This window comes from Panthera pardus, unplaced genomic scaffold (genome assembly GCF_024362965.1).
Source record: "Panthera pardus isolate Hobbes unplaced genomic scaffold, ASM2436296v1 HiC_scaffold_11, whole genome shotgun sequence".
Lineage (NCBI taxonomy): Eukaryota > Metazoa > Chordata > Mammalia > Carnivora > Felidae > Panthera > Panthera pardus.
In genome coordinates this window covers 75,738,927-75,752,702 of record NW_026526666.1, presented here as the reverse complement: position 1 = coordinate 75,752,702, position 13,776 = coordinate 75,738,927, and the positions used below count along the sequence as shown (strand labels likewise).

Below are 13,776 nucleotides of genomic sequence, written 5' to 3'. Positions count from 1 at the left end.
GTTTTTATATTATTTTTGTTTCCCTTCCCTTATGTTCATCTGTTTTGTCTCTTAAAGTCCTCCTATGAGTGAAGTCAGAATATTTGTCTTTCTCTGACTAATTTCACTTCGGATAATACCCTCCAGTTCCATCCACGAAGTTGCAAATGGTAACCCGCTTTTGTCCTCTCAATTGCCTGCTCAAAGTATTTTTTCAGAAAATCATTGAAATAGTTATGGATAGAGACTTTGGTAAGTAAATTAGGATGTATGGACAGTACAATGGAATATTATGAGGCGAGTTTTATAAAGGATAAGGTAAACTTATATATAACCACATGAAAAATGTCTCAATATATTGTAAAGGAAAAGCTGGTTGCACACCCACCCGAAGCCCTTTTATCTGATGCTGTTGGGCCTGGTGGTTAGTTGTTACATGAAAAAAATCAATTAAAATGCAGAATGGTAAAGCATTACACAGCACACGGTTTTGTTTAAGAAAAGTAAGTTCCTGGCATATTATAAACCACTCTTTTTGGTTTAAACTTAAGACTTAATAAATGTAAATTGCTTTATCAATCTTTTGAGATAGACTCGGGCTTTTTCTGTGATGAGGGGGCCCCTGGTCAAAGTGTTTCTTAGAGTGATAGATACTTCTTGCCTTTCACAAGTCACCCATAATTTCTTTAAATGTTTCTTTAAAGTGGAGCAATAACTAAACGGCACTTTGAAGCAATCTGAACGCAAAGTCCTTCTAGATGTGTGTAGCTCTTCCAAGGACAGAATTTTCTTTTTTTTTTTTTTTTAATTTTTTTTTTAACATTTATTTATTTTTGAGACAGAGAGAGAGCATGAACAGGGGAGGGTCAGAGAGAGAGGGAGACACAGAATCTGAAACAGGCTCCAGGCTCTGAGCTGTCAGCACAGAGCCCGACGCGGGGCTCGAACCCACAAACCGCGGGATCATGACCTGAGCCGAAGTCGGACGCTTAACTGACTGAGCCACCCAGGCGCCCCCAGAATTTTCATCTATATCTAATCTAACAAGTTTTTAGCAATTTGCTTTCAACCAGCCTTTCCAAAGCATTCAACTTAGTTTCCATAGAAACATCTCTTTTTACACCCATATATCATAACGGCTTCAACATGTTAATTAAATCACTGTAGCAAATTTTCCTGATATAAGTAAGTGGAATAAACCCAACAGACATTCGGTAGTCAGGTAGCTCAACTGGCAGGAACAGAACTACCCAAAAACTCTCAAATGTAGCTTCCTGGCCATGTTTACCGCACTGTAGGCATCGGTAAGTACATTCTAGAATTGGGAGAATAAGTTAAGTAGGAATGAAGAAAGTAACTACGTCGTTTTGCAAAAAGTATATATGTTGTGGTGATGGTTCCACCAGTCTGTATTTACTAAAAATCACTGTATCCTACACATGAAATGGGTGAATTTTATAGGATGTAAAACGTAACCATAATCAAGCTGTTTTTTAAAAAAAAAAAATCTATGTATTCACGTATTCGTGTATTTCTAGATTTTCATGAATTTTTGATTTTCATTGAACAGCTAAAGTACTGAAAAGAAAACAGTTTTCACCATTCACTTTTTACTTTTTTTTAAACGCTTCATGAATTTGCTTGTCCTTCTTTCGCAGGGGCCATGTTAATCTTCTCTGGATTGTGCCAATTTCAGTATCTGAGCTGCTAAAGCAAGCCCCACTTTCTACTTTTTATACTTCTGTATGGTTTGAATTCGTAAGGCAAAGATACATAAGTGGTTTTTTAAATTTTTTGTTTTTAACGTTTATTTATTTTCTTGAGACAGAGAGAGAGACAGAGCATGAGTAGGGGAGGTCAGAGAGACAGGGAGACACAGAATCTGAAACAGGCTCCAGGCTCTGAGGTGTCAGCACAGAGCCCGACGCAGGGCTCGAACTCATGGACCGCGAGATCATGACCTGAGCTGAAGTTGGACGCTTAACCAACTGAGCCACCCAGGCGCTCCTTTTTAAAAATTTTTTAATGTTTATTTATTTTTGAGAGAAAACAGAGTGTGAGCCAGGCAGGGGGGCAGAGAGAGAGGTAGACACAGAATTTATTTATTTTTTAAAATTCATTTATTTATTTTTAAACTTACATCCAAGTTAGTTAGCATATAGTACAACAACGATTTCAGGAGTAGATTCCCTAATGCCCCTTACCCATTTAGCCTATCCCCGCTCCCACAACCCTTCCAGAAACCCTCAGTTTGTTCTCTGTATTTAAGAGTCTCTTATGTTTTGTCCCCCTCCCTGTTGTTATATTATTTTTGCTTCCCTTCCCTTATGTTCATCTGCTTTATATCTTAAAGTCCTCATATGAGTGAAGTCGTATGATATTTCTCTTTCTCTGACTAATTTTCACTTGGCATAATACCCTCCAGTTCCATCCACATAGTTGCAAATGGCAAGATTTCATTCATTTTGCTTGCTGAGTAATACTCCATTGTATATATACCACATCTTTATCCATTCATCCATCAATGGACACTTGGGCTCTTTCCATACTTTGGCTATTGTCAATAGTGCTGCTATAAACATGGGGGTGCATGTGTCCCTTCGAAACAGCACACCTGTATCCCATGGATAAATGCCTAGTAGTGCAATTGACGGATCGTAGGATAGTTCTATTTTTAGTTTTTTGAGGAACCTCCATACTGTTTTCCAGAGTGGCTGCACCGGCTTGCATTCCCACCAACGATGCAAAAGAGATCCTGTTTCTCCGCATCCTCGTCAACATCTGTTGTTGCCTGAGTTGTTAATGTTAGCCATTCTGACAGGTGTGAGGTGGTATCTCATTGTGGGTTTGATTTGTATTTCCCGGGTGATGAGTGATGTTGAGCATTTTTTCATGTCTGTTCACCATCTGGATGTCTTCTTTGGAGAAGTGTCTATTCATGTCTTTTCCCCATTTCTTCACCGGATTATTTGTTTTTTGGGTGTTGAGCTAGGTAAGTTATAGATTTTGGATAGTAACCCTTTATCTGATAGGTCATTTGCAAATATCTTCTCCGATTCCCCATCAGGTGCCTTTTAGTTTTGCTGAGGGAGACACAGAATTTAAAGCAGACTCCAGGCTCTGAGCTGTCAGCACAGAGCCCGACGGAGGGCTCGAACTCTTGAACCGCGAGATCATGAGCTGAGCCGAAGTCAGATGTTTAACCAACTGAGCCACCAGGCACCCCAATAACTTTTATTTTATTTTTCCCAGGCTTTTTCCTCTAGTTTTATTAATAGAATTGACATACAACATTGTATTAGCTTAAGGTGTACAACATAATGATTTGATATATGTATAAATACATAACTTTTATAATCAGAAAAAATTAAGATATAATATACATATATCAAATGTATAATTAAAATGTATAATGTATATATACATTAAAAATCATTATACTTTAAATAAAACAAATAAAATTATTGTATCTTTTGGTTAGATAATGGAGTAAAGCTTTCTCATAGACTCTGTTTCTGCCAATACCTAAGAAAGTTAAAATTTCATCCACAGCAAAGGGCCACAACTCAGTATCTTAAATGCCAACAAGTGGCAGTCAAGGAAAGAAATAGAAAATTATGGTCTGGAGTATGCCAAGGCTTCCAACCCTGCCTCCATTCCATCAAAATTCATACTGTTAGGTTCTCAAAATCCTGAGAATTAATACATCCGTATGCACATATATTCCAAGAGAAAAGAGAACTACCTGGTTTCCTTATCTTTTATCTCTTCTCTCTGGAAAAGTGAAAATGGCCACTGGGGAGAAGGCGAAGTGAGGAGTGGAGAATGGGCTAGGTCTTTTAGGTGGCTGTGAAGAGTTCAAGAAAGCATAGTAAATTGGGGGAAGTTCCAAACATTGAGGCTCTTTCGTATAGGAATGGGATACAACAACCCCTATTAGAGTGAAGTCTGAAATAGACTCTTAAAACTTCAGAAGACCCCGAGGAATGCAGTATTCTAACAAAGGCTGCATACCTCCTCCCCTGAGTTCTGCCCTCCTCTCTTTCAGATAAGCTTATAAATCATAGAAAACGTGCATACAGCACAAAATAACAGCCTTCAAGCTGCAGTTCATTAGGAAAAACAAATCAGTTTCAGATAAAGTGGGAAGGAATTTGGGAGGCAAGTAGAGAAATAGAAAAAATTCACCCCAAGTGATTCGAGCTCTAGAATAACCTAACAAGGAAATGAGCTCAGGGCCACCTGAGTTGCTCAGTCAGTTAAGCATCTGACTCTTGATTTGGGGTCAGGTCATGATCTTATGGTTCATGGGTTTGAACCCTGCATCGGGTTCTGTGCTGATGGCTTTGAGCCTGCTTTGAATTCTGTGTCTCCCTTTCTCCCTGCCCCTCTCCTGCTGTCTCTGTCTCTGTCTCTTTCTCTCAAAAATAAACGTTAAAAAAAAAAAAAAAAAAAAAAAAAGGAGGGGGGTTGGTGCCTGGGTGGCTCAGTCGGTTAAGCGTCTGAGTTTGGCTCAGGTCATGATTTTGCAGTTCATGGTTTCGAGCCCCACATCAGGCTCTGTGCTGACAGCTTGGAGCCTGGAGCCTGCTTTAGATTCTGTCTCCCTCTCTCTCTGCCCCTCTCCCACTGTGCTCTGTCTCTGTTTCTCTCACTCAAAAATAAATAAAAACATTTTTAAAAAATTAAAAATAAAGAAAGAAAATGAGCTCAATAGTGTAAGAACTCAAAAATGAGACAATAAAACGACTGAAAGAGATGAATAGGGAAATTGCACATCTGATAACACAAAAACCAAAACAATATCATTATAGAGCTAATAAACACATCAAAATAGCATGGAGTAGAATAGACAAGGCTGGGAATGGAATTATTCATGTGGAAAGAAGACTTGAAATAATCACAATAAAGGCAAATGAAAACCACAAAGAGATTAAAACCATCATCACCCACCCCCCCCAAAGCATTTTTAAATCAAATAGTTCAAACTATCCATGTGGAGAAGTACCAACAGAGTTCTCACTTCCTCTGGATTGGTTTTAAGAGGAACCATGCAGTAAAAGACAAGTAAAGTTCTTTCCATTTAAGTCAATTCCTGTGGGACCCAAGGAATTTAACAAAAATCCCCTACCCCTGGACAAGCAGAGCAAGACTAACTCCATTTTGTGCTACACCCACCATCTCATGTATAACCCCCACCCTAGTCAAGCCGGTGAGCACCCCCTTATTGGAAACCGACTCATAAAGGAATGCGGAACCCCTAACCGCCAAAGGATGTAAACCCCCGCCTTTTGCCCGCCAAACTCGCGCGCCAATTCTGACCAGAGTGATAGGCTATTTCAAACAGTTACTATAGGGTAAATTGTAACTCAATTGGCCACCTGCGTGTGGCCTGACACGACTATGCAACTTTCTGTGTGTGTTACAATCTCATTGGCCACTGGCCCCTATAAAACTGCTACGCCTCTTAACCTAGGGGTCCAAGTCCCTGCTCCGCTGTGTCGGGTATACTTGGGCCCAAGCTCGAGTTTGCAAATAAACCCTAGTGCTTTTGCATTGGTATCGGCTCCTTGGTGGTCTCTCGGATTCGAAATCGGGGGCATTACAATTCCAGGTTGTTATTTTAATAAACAGCCTCTGAGACTTATTAATATTGTAACAGGAAGTGAGAACTTGTAAAGCCTCAATTTCAGTGGACTTAAAAGAGTACTGAAAGCTGGTACGATACATATCTATTCCCCAGAATAGACAAGGAACAGTGGGAACATAGAGTAGTATCTGAATGCTCATAGGTTTCAGTTGTGTGTGTGTGTGTGTGTGTGTGTGTGTGTGTGTTTATTTATTTCACAAGAAACTGCTTTATATAAATTAAAATTTCTTAAGTTGCTTGCTATTAAAAACACAGCACGTGTATTAATAATCAAGATCCAGATACCTACTGGCTTTTCAATAAAATGAACAGGGATTTTGACCACATATAGCAAATACTCTCAGAATGAGAAACAATCTATTTCCGTTATCTGAGCCATGAAAAGACCATGATACCATTAGCTGGTGGCAGCAGTAGATAAAGGTAATACCAAGATTTCTTGGTTTGGGGACACTTGGTGGCTCAGTCAATACAGCATGTGACTCTTGATCTTGGGGTTGTGAGTTCGAGCCCCACGTTTGCTGTAGATATTACTTAAAAATAAAATTTCAAAAAAAATTTCTTGGTTTGTTAACTGTGGGAGCTACAAAAATTATTCACAAAATGATAAAGTTGTATTAGACATGCCATCTACATTAAAAAACTTTTTGAGAAAATGCTTTCCTCTTGCCCAACGGAAAAGATAATCTCCTTTTTTTTTTTGTAACATTGAGACAACTTCAAAATTTATTTATTTTTGAGAGGCAGGGGGAGGAGCAGAGAGGGAGAGAGAGAGAGAGACAGAGAGAGAGAATCCTAAGCAGGCTCCATGCTTTCAGCTCAGAGCCCGATGTGGGACTGATACCACAAACTGTGAAATCATGACCTGAACCAAAATCGAGAGTTGGAACGCTTAACTGACTGAGCCACCCAGGCGCCCCAAGCTTTTGACATTTTTAATCATATATAGACACGTACATACACACAATGTTTAAATTCTAAGGACATGAAAAAGAAATAAGGTGTCTCTTCTCATTTCTCACTAAGTCTCACTTCCTAGAGGCAATTCTGTTAACATTTTCCACTTTTCGTTTTCCTGATATTTATCATGATTTCTTCAATCAGTATAATTATTTATTAGTTTATTGATTTTAAACTGTATCTTTCCACAGCAAAAGATAAAGAAATTAACAAAATTTCCCTTCTTTCCAGCTTTATCCACCTCTAAATTAAAAACAAATTTTTTTTAACGTTTATTTATTTTTGAGACAGAGAGAGACAGAGCATGAACGGGGGAGGGTCAGAGAGAGAGGGAGACACAGAATCTGAAACAGGCTCCAGGCTCTGAGCTGTCAGCACAGAGCCCGATGCAGGGCTCAAACTCCTCGACCACGAGATCATGACCTGAGCCGAAGTCGGACGCTTAACCGACTGAGCCACCCAGGCGCCCCCCACCTCTAAATTTTTAATTTTAAAAATTAATTTGTATACAGATTGACTAAAAATTAAAAACCAAAACCTAATACCTACCATATTATAATTCTACAAATATTAACTGTAGAATCAAGTAGTATGATTAGACCTTTAGCAATGAAAATATATTCCTATGTCAGGACACCTGGGTGGTTCAGTCTGTTAAGTGTCTGACTCTTAATTCCAGCTCAGATCTGCATCTCAGGGTCATGAGTTCAAGCCCTGTGTTGGGCTCCTGCCTACTTAAAAAGAAAAAGAAAAAGAAAGGGTGCCTGGGTGGCTCAGTCAGTTAAGCATCGGACTTCAGCTCAGGTCATGATCTTGGGGTTCATGGGATCGAGCCCCACGTTGGGCTCTGTGCTGACAACTCAGAGCCTGGAACCTACTTTGGATTCTGTGTCTCCCTTGCTTTCTGCCCCTCCTCCACTCATGCTCTGTCTTTGTCTCTCTCTCAAAAATAAACATTAAAAAAAACTAAAAGAAAGAAAGACAGAAAATATAATCCTATGTCATTAATGTAGCAGGATTCTCACACAAAGAGTAGTGATACTGAGGCATTTTTTTCCAGGAAGCAACTTTATTCATGCTGGCACTGCTCAGTTGGGTTTGCATCTGAAGAACTGAGCCCCGAACATCATGTGGCATACTTTTTTATACATTTTCTATTTCTCCGTCTCCCATATATGGTAACACACAAACATGGAGTCTGATTAAGTGGTCTCATGTTACAAGGTCGTGAGGGATTTTGTCACATACTTATGTACTTACGCACATAGCCATGTTGCCTTGAGTTTTTTTGTTTTCTCTTTTTTCTCTCCTTTGAGAGGGGCCCCTACCACATTAAAACTTTACAACTCAAAAGGGAGCCTTCCACATATCAGGGCCTCATAGATCTTTTAATTTTTCCCAAGCTTTTTTAACTTTGTCCGGTCTTATACCTCTATTACTTAAATCCCATATGGTCCTCTTTGTTAGATTCTATTTTCATTTCATTTCACTCTATTTCATTTCATTCATATCTATGAGTAATTTTTTCACATAAGATATGTGATATTAAACATTCTGAGTTCCCACACGTTTCTTGTTTTCTCTCATACTCAATTGGCAGTTTGGCTAGGTATAGAATTCGGTTTCTGTTGTAGCAGGATTCTTGCACAGAGTTGTGACACTGAGGCCTTTCTTCTTCTTTTTTTTTTTAACGTTTATTTATTTTTGAAACAGAGAGAGACAGAGCATGAACGGGGGAGAGGCAGAGAGAGAGGGAGACACAGAATCAGAAGCAGGCTCCAGGCTCTGAGCCGTCAGCCCAGAGCCCGACGCGGGGCTCGAACTCACGGACCGCGAGATCGTGACCTGAGCCGAAGTCGGACGCTTAACCGACTGAGCCACCCAGGTGCCCCATTCTTACCACATTCTTTAGGGAGAGGACTCTACCACACTGTCCTTGACCGGACTTTAGGCAGACTCCTTTGAGCCCTGTTTTTGATTATGCCTCATTCTTGGGCTCTGTCCTCAGCCTGCCTAGTCCAATTTCACCAAGAATCCTGCTAAGTTAGGGGCACCTGGGTGGCTCAGTTGGTTAAGTGTCCAACTCTCTCTCTGCCCCTCCCCAACTTCCACTCTGTCTCTCTCAAAAATAAATAAACATTAAAAAAATAAAAATAAATAAAGAGAATCCTGCTAAGTTAGTTTAGCAAGTATCCCATTGATACCTGATTACCATTGATATCTAATTAAGTTCCTCATTCCATACACTTGATGTCTAAATCCTTGGCCTAATTTTAGCAAGAATCTCATTAGACAAGTTCATCAAGAATCCCCCTACCCTTGAGGTCTCCTCTTAGTAATTTTCCATCCTCCAACCCCCTCACTCTGCTCCTTGCATATAAATGCCCAGCCATCTTTGCTGTATGTGGAGTTGAGCTCAGTTTTACCGAAGCCTCTCTGCCCTATTGCAATAGTACTGAATAAAATCTGTCTTTGATGTCTTTGACTAGTGTCTGGCTCTATTTCTGCTTAACAATTCTGGGTTCCAATAATTTTTCCCTCACAACTTTGAAGACATTCAGTGCTAATGATGACAAGTCTCATTCCTTTATAGAGAACTTGCTTTGTTTGCTTTTTTTTTTCTTTTTGGGTGCCCCGTTGCCTATTCATATTCCTACAGAGTTAGCCCAAGTTTCCTCTGCATGTGTGTTTTTTCAATAGACCTATCCCTTAACTTGAATTCTATGTGAACAGAAGGTGTGTATCATATCAACAGGCAGGCTTATCTGTAGGGTGCATGTAGGCAGGCAGTCCAGTGACCTCTATGACTGACTCCATTAAGAGGGTGGAGTACAGTCCATGAATCATCCCTGAATAAAGCAATCGTTCCCCCACTCACTCTACCTTTTAGGCAGATCTGATCTGTTTTTTGTCAGACTAAGTATTTTCCCCAGGAGCCTGCTCCAGGCAAATCCTCACTGTCTTCAGAAAGCATCTATGCTGTGATTAGCAGACAAACCCTTAAAAGAAAGCAATTGGAAAGAAATCCCTTCTTTCGTGGATTGTCTTCCTTTGCTAGATGGTCTGTTGGAAATTCATCTCCTTCTATACTCCCCCATATCACAAGGACTGGAAATTTGGGAGCTACATTTTCCAAAACCCCTTACCGGTGGTGTTCAGGTTAGTGCCAGCTGATGAAAGGCATTCAGAAGAGATAGGGAGAGAAAATGAGAAGCAGAAGCCATGCATTATTATTCCTCAGGCAGCTGCAGAAAGATAAGAGGCTTTGCAGTGGCCTCTCGGTATTTTCCCACAGATTGCCCACATAAAAATTTTGATTCTGAAATTTAGTGGCAAGGCTGAGAGCAAAGGATAACTTTCCCTTAATTTCGATCCTCCAGCTATTCTGATGGTTTGGTAAAACAGCTACTTTCCTGAAATAAATTCCTCTCTGCTTGAAATATCTAGAGTAGTTTCTGTTTCCTTGACTGATCCCCAACTGACACAGTGACAAAGACAAGGAGAGCTGGGGAGAGAAACATGGGATGAAAAATGCCTGGAAAAAGTCTCATGTGAAGACAGGAGCTGGTAGCTCTGAGAAGAGAGAAGAGCTGAATCACTGGAGCTCACAAAAGAACAAAGGGCCAACAGCCCTTCAAGGAAGAGGTGACCGGGAGGGTGGGGGCTATTGGACTGTGAGGTCACAATCTTCTTTGTTTGCTACTGTGTCCTTAGCACATGGCACATGCTTGACGCAAAACTGGTGTAAGATAAACATGTTTAATAAGTGAATAACCCAGAAGAGCCCCGTGCCTTTCTTTGTGCTTCAGTTGGGATGCTTTCCGGTTGCAAGTAATGGAAAATCCAACTTGAGCTAGCTTAAGCTAAAAGGGAATTTATTATTCCACGTACCTGAAAAATTTTTAGAGCTATGCTGAAACTTGATATTTGAACTTCAGGCGAGGTTATCTCCAACAGCTCAACAAGGATCTGATTTCATTTCACCCACTAGTCTCTGCCTTCTAAAATGTTGGCTTCATCAAAACTGACTGCTTTTGGAGGTGCCTGGCTGGCTAAGTCAGTAGAGCGTGCGACCCTTGATCTCATGAGTTCGAGCCCCTCATTGGGTATAGAGAATATTTAAAAAATAAAAAATAAATATCTTAAAAAAAAAAAAAAAAAAACCTGGGGAGCCTGGCTGGCTCAGTTGGTGGAACGTGTGACTCTTGATCTCAAGGTTATGGGTTCAAGGTCTGTGCTGCGTGTACAGATTACTTAAAAATAAAATCTTTAAAAAAAAAAAAAACTTAAAAAAAAAAACAACCAACCCTCACTTCTTTTGTTATCCCAAAAGTGATGCCCATACTTCCAGGGTTACACCCTTTCTCTTTCACATCGTGTAGAAAACAGGGAGTCCTTGGTCTAGCATTCCCAAAAAGGATCTGATTGGATTGTATTAGATCACATGTCCACCCCTGGACCTATCCGTGTGGCCAAATACGTACTGATAATGCTCCACCCCTGAGTCAGTCAGCTTCCTTGGGCAAAATAAATGCTATGAGGGGGGACAAAAAAAGTTTTCTATTCTTAGTATCTCTTCTACTGTATTGACAACTCTTTGGGAGACCCTCATCTCTGTATCGCTGGGACTGGGCACAGGAACTACTCTGCACTGGATAAACGTAGACTCCACAACGGGTAAGACACAGCCAAATGACTCCACTTAGTGGGAGAAAATCCTATCTGTCTCAACAACAAGCCCCAGCCATTTTCCAGGCAAAGATGTTCATTCTCTGGAACCAGTGTCAATAAGGAAGAGAGTATGCCTGTATCTAGAACCCGACCCACAAGAGGCAAGGCCTGCGGTCTTGAGAGCTTACTATAGCTACTGAAATGAATGATCTAACACCCTAGATCCTACTTCTCCTATCTACTACATGACTTAGCTCGTTAATTTATTCCTTCCCACTAGTCCATCATCAGAATGTCCCTCCCTACTTGATTGTTGCCCTGAGGTGTACAAATATGCTGTAATTTCTCCTATCTAAAAAATATACCTCGTTTGGGGAGCCTGGATGGCTTAGTTGGTTAAGCTTCCAAATCTTGATTTCGTCTCGGGTCATCGTCTCATTATCTGAACCATGATCTCATGGTTCAAGAGTTCAAGCCCTGTGTCCAACTCAAGGCTGATGGTGTGGAGTCTGCTTGGATTCTCTCTACCTCTTGCCCCTCCCCCCCTCTCATAAATAAATAAATAAATAAATAAATAAATAAACATTTAAAAAATGTACCTCCTTTAAACTTTGCACCTTCCTCTGGTTATTATCTTGTTTTCCAGCTCCTCTTTACAGAAAAAAAAAAAAAAAAAAAAAAAAAAAAAACTCTTGTAAAGTTGTATCTACTTGAAGTCTCTATTGCCTCTCCTCTCATTTTCTCTTGAATAGATTTTAATCAAGCTCCTATGCTTATAACTCCACTAAACTGTTCTCATAAAGGTCACTGATAATCATCACTTCGCTAAATCCAAGGGTTATTTTTCAGTCCTCATCTCTCTCGGCTTCTCAATAGCATTTGACACAATTGATCACACCCTCCTTCTTGAGACCCATTTTTCACTTGGCTTCCAAGGCACCATGCTCCCCACGTTTCCTGCATCTTGCCTGCGGCTCCTTCTCAGTCCCCTTGGCTCATTCCTCCTAACCTCTAAATTTTTTTCAAAAAATTTTAATGTTTACTCATTTTTGAGAGAGAGAGAGAGAGTGCAAACAGGGGAGGGGCAGAGAGAGAGGGAGACACAGAAACCAAAGCAGGCTCCAGGCTCTGAGCTGTCAGCACAGAGCCCAGCGTGGGACTTGAACTCATGAACTGTGAGACATAACCTGAGCTGAGTCAGGCTCTTACCCAACTGAACCACCCCAGACGCCCCTCGAAAAATTTTTTAATGTTTATTTCTGAGAGAGAGAGAGAGAGACAGAGACAGAGACAGAGTGCGAGTGGGAGAGGGGCAGAGAGAGAGAGAGACACAGAATCTGAAGCAGGCTCCAGGCTCTGAGCTGTCAGCACAGAGCCTAACATGGAGCTCAAACTCACAAACTCCAAGATCATGACCTGAGCTGAAGTTGGATGCTCAACCAACTGAGCCACCCAGGCGCCCCTCATTCCTCCTAACCTCTAAAGGTGGAGGGTCATGAATCAGTCCTGAGACATTTTCTCTATTTATATACATTCCCTGGGTAATATCATTTGGCCCCATGACTCTATTTATTTTTTATTTCTATTTTTTAATTAATTATTTATTTTTTCACACAGTGAGGCATTTTTTTAAAAAAGTCTATTTATTTTGAGAGACACAGCATGAGACGGGGACCGGTAGAGAGGGAATGAGAGAGAGAATCCCAAGCAGGCTCCGCAATGCCAGTGCAGAACCGGATGCCGGGCTCAAACCCATGAACCATGAGATCACGACCTAAGCCAAAGCCAGAAGCTCAACCTACTGAGCCACCTAGGCACCCTGGCTCCATGACTTTAAGCACAGTCTATTGCATCCTGAAGTATTTACAGGGAGAACTTTAAATATCCAGAATTTGCTTCAAAATACTTCAGCCCAGAAAGGAATGAGGAGGAGACTAACAGAATATTCATCATTGAAAAAGCTAGGTGATAGGTACACAGATATTCATCATATTATTCTCTCTACTTTTGTATATGCTTAAAAATTTTTCCATAATAAAAATGAATGAATAAACACAATCTGTATACTGAACACTTCTATATTCATGCTTCCAGGCCTTTTCTCCTAAACTCCAAACATATATTTTCTACCACCCACTCAACATTTCTACTTGACTGCTCAACAATCATCACAGGGGCACCTGGGTGGCTCAGTTGGTTAAGCATCAGACTTTGGCTCGAGTCGTGATCTCGCGGTTCATGGGTTAGAGCCCTGTGTCGGGCTCTGTGCTGACAGCTCAGAGCCTGGAACCTGCTTCAGATTCTGTGTCTCCTTCTCTCTCTGTCCCTCCCTTACTTGCACTCTGTCTCTCTCTGTCTCAAAAATAAATAAACATAGAAAAAAAATGTGCATCAGAACATGTTTCGCCTTCTCCTCAATTTCCCGGCAAGGTCCCATCATACTTGGAATACCTTTTGGTGGCGTGCAACACTTTGTTATCTGTTCCCCAGCCTCCAGCCTCACATCCGGGGCTGCA

General features: G+C 40.7%; 1 non-coding gene across 1 annotated transcript; it reads right to left on the bottom strand.

Moving 5' to 3' along the window:
- Positions 1-1,592: 1,592 nt before the first annotated feature.
- Positions 1,593-1,699, bottom strand: LOC128775977 (U6 spliceosomal RNA). The gene has a single exon (XR_008420956.1). It is a non-coding gene; the product is annotated as a U6 spliceosomal RNA (small nuclear RNA).
- Between the last annotated feature and the right edge of the window lie 12,077 nt (positions 1,700-13,776).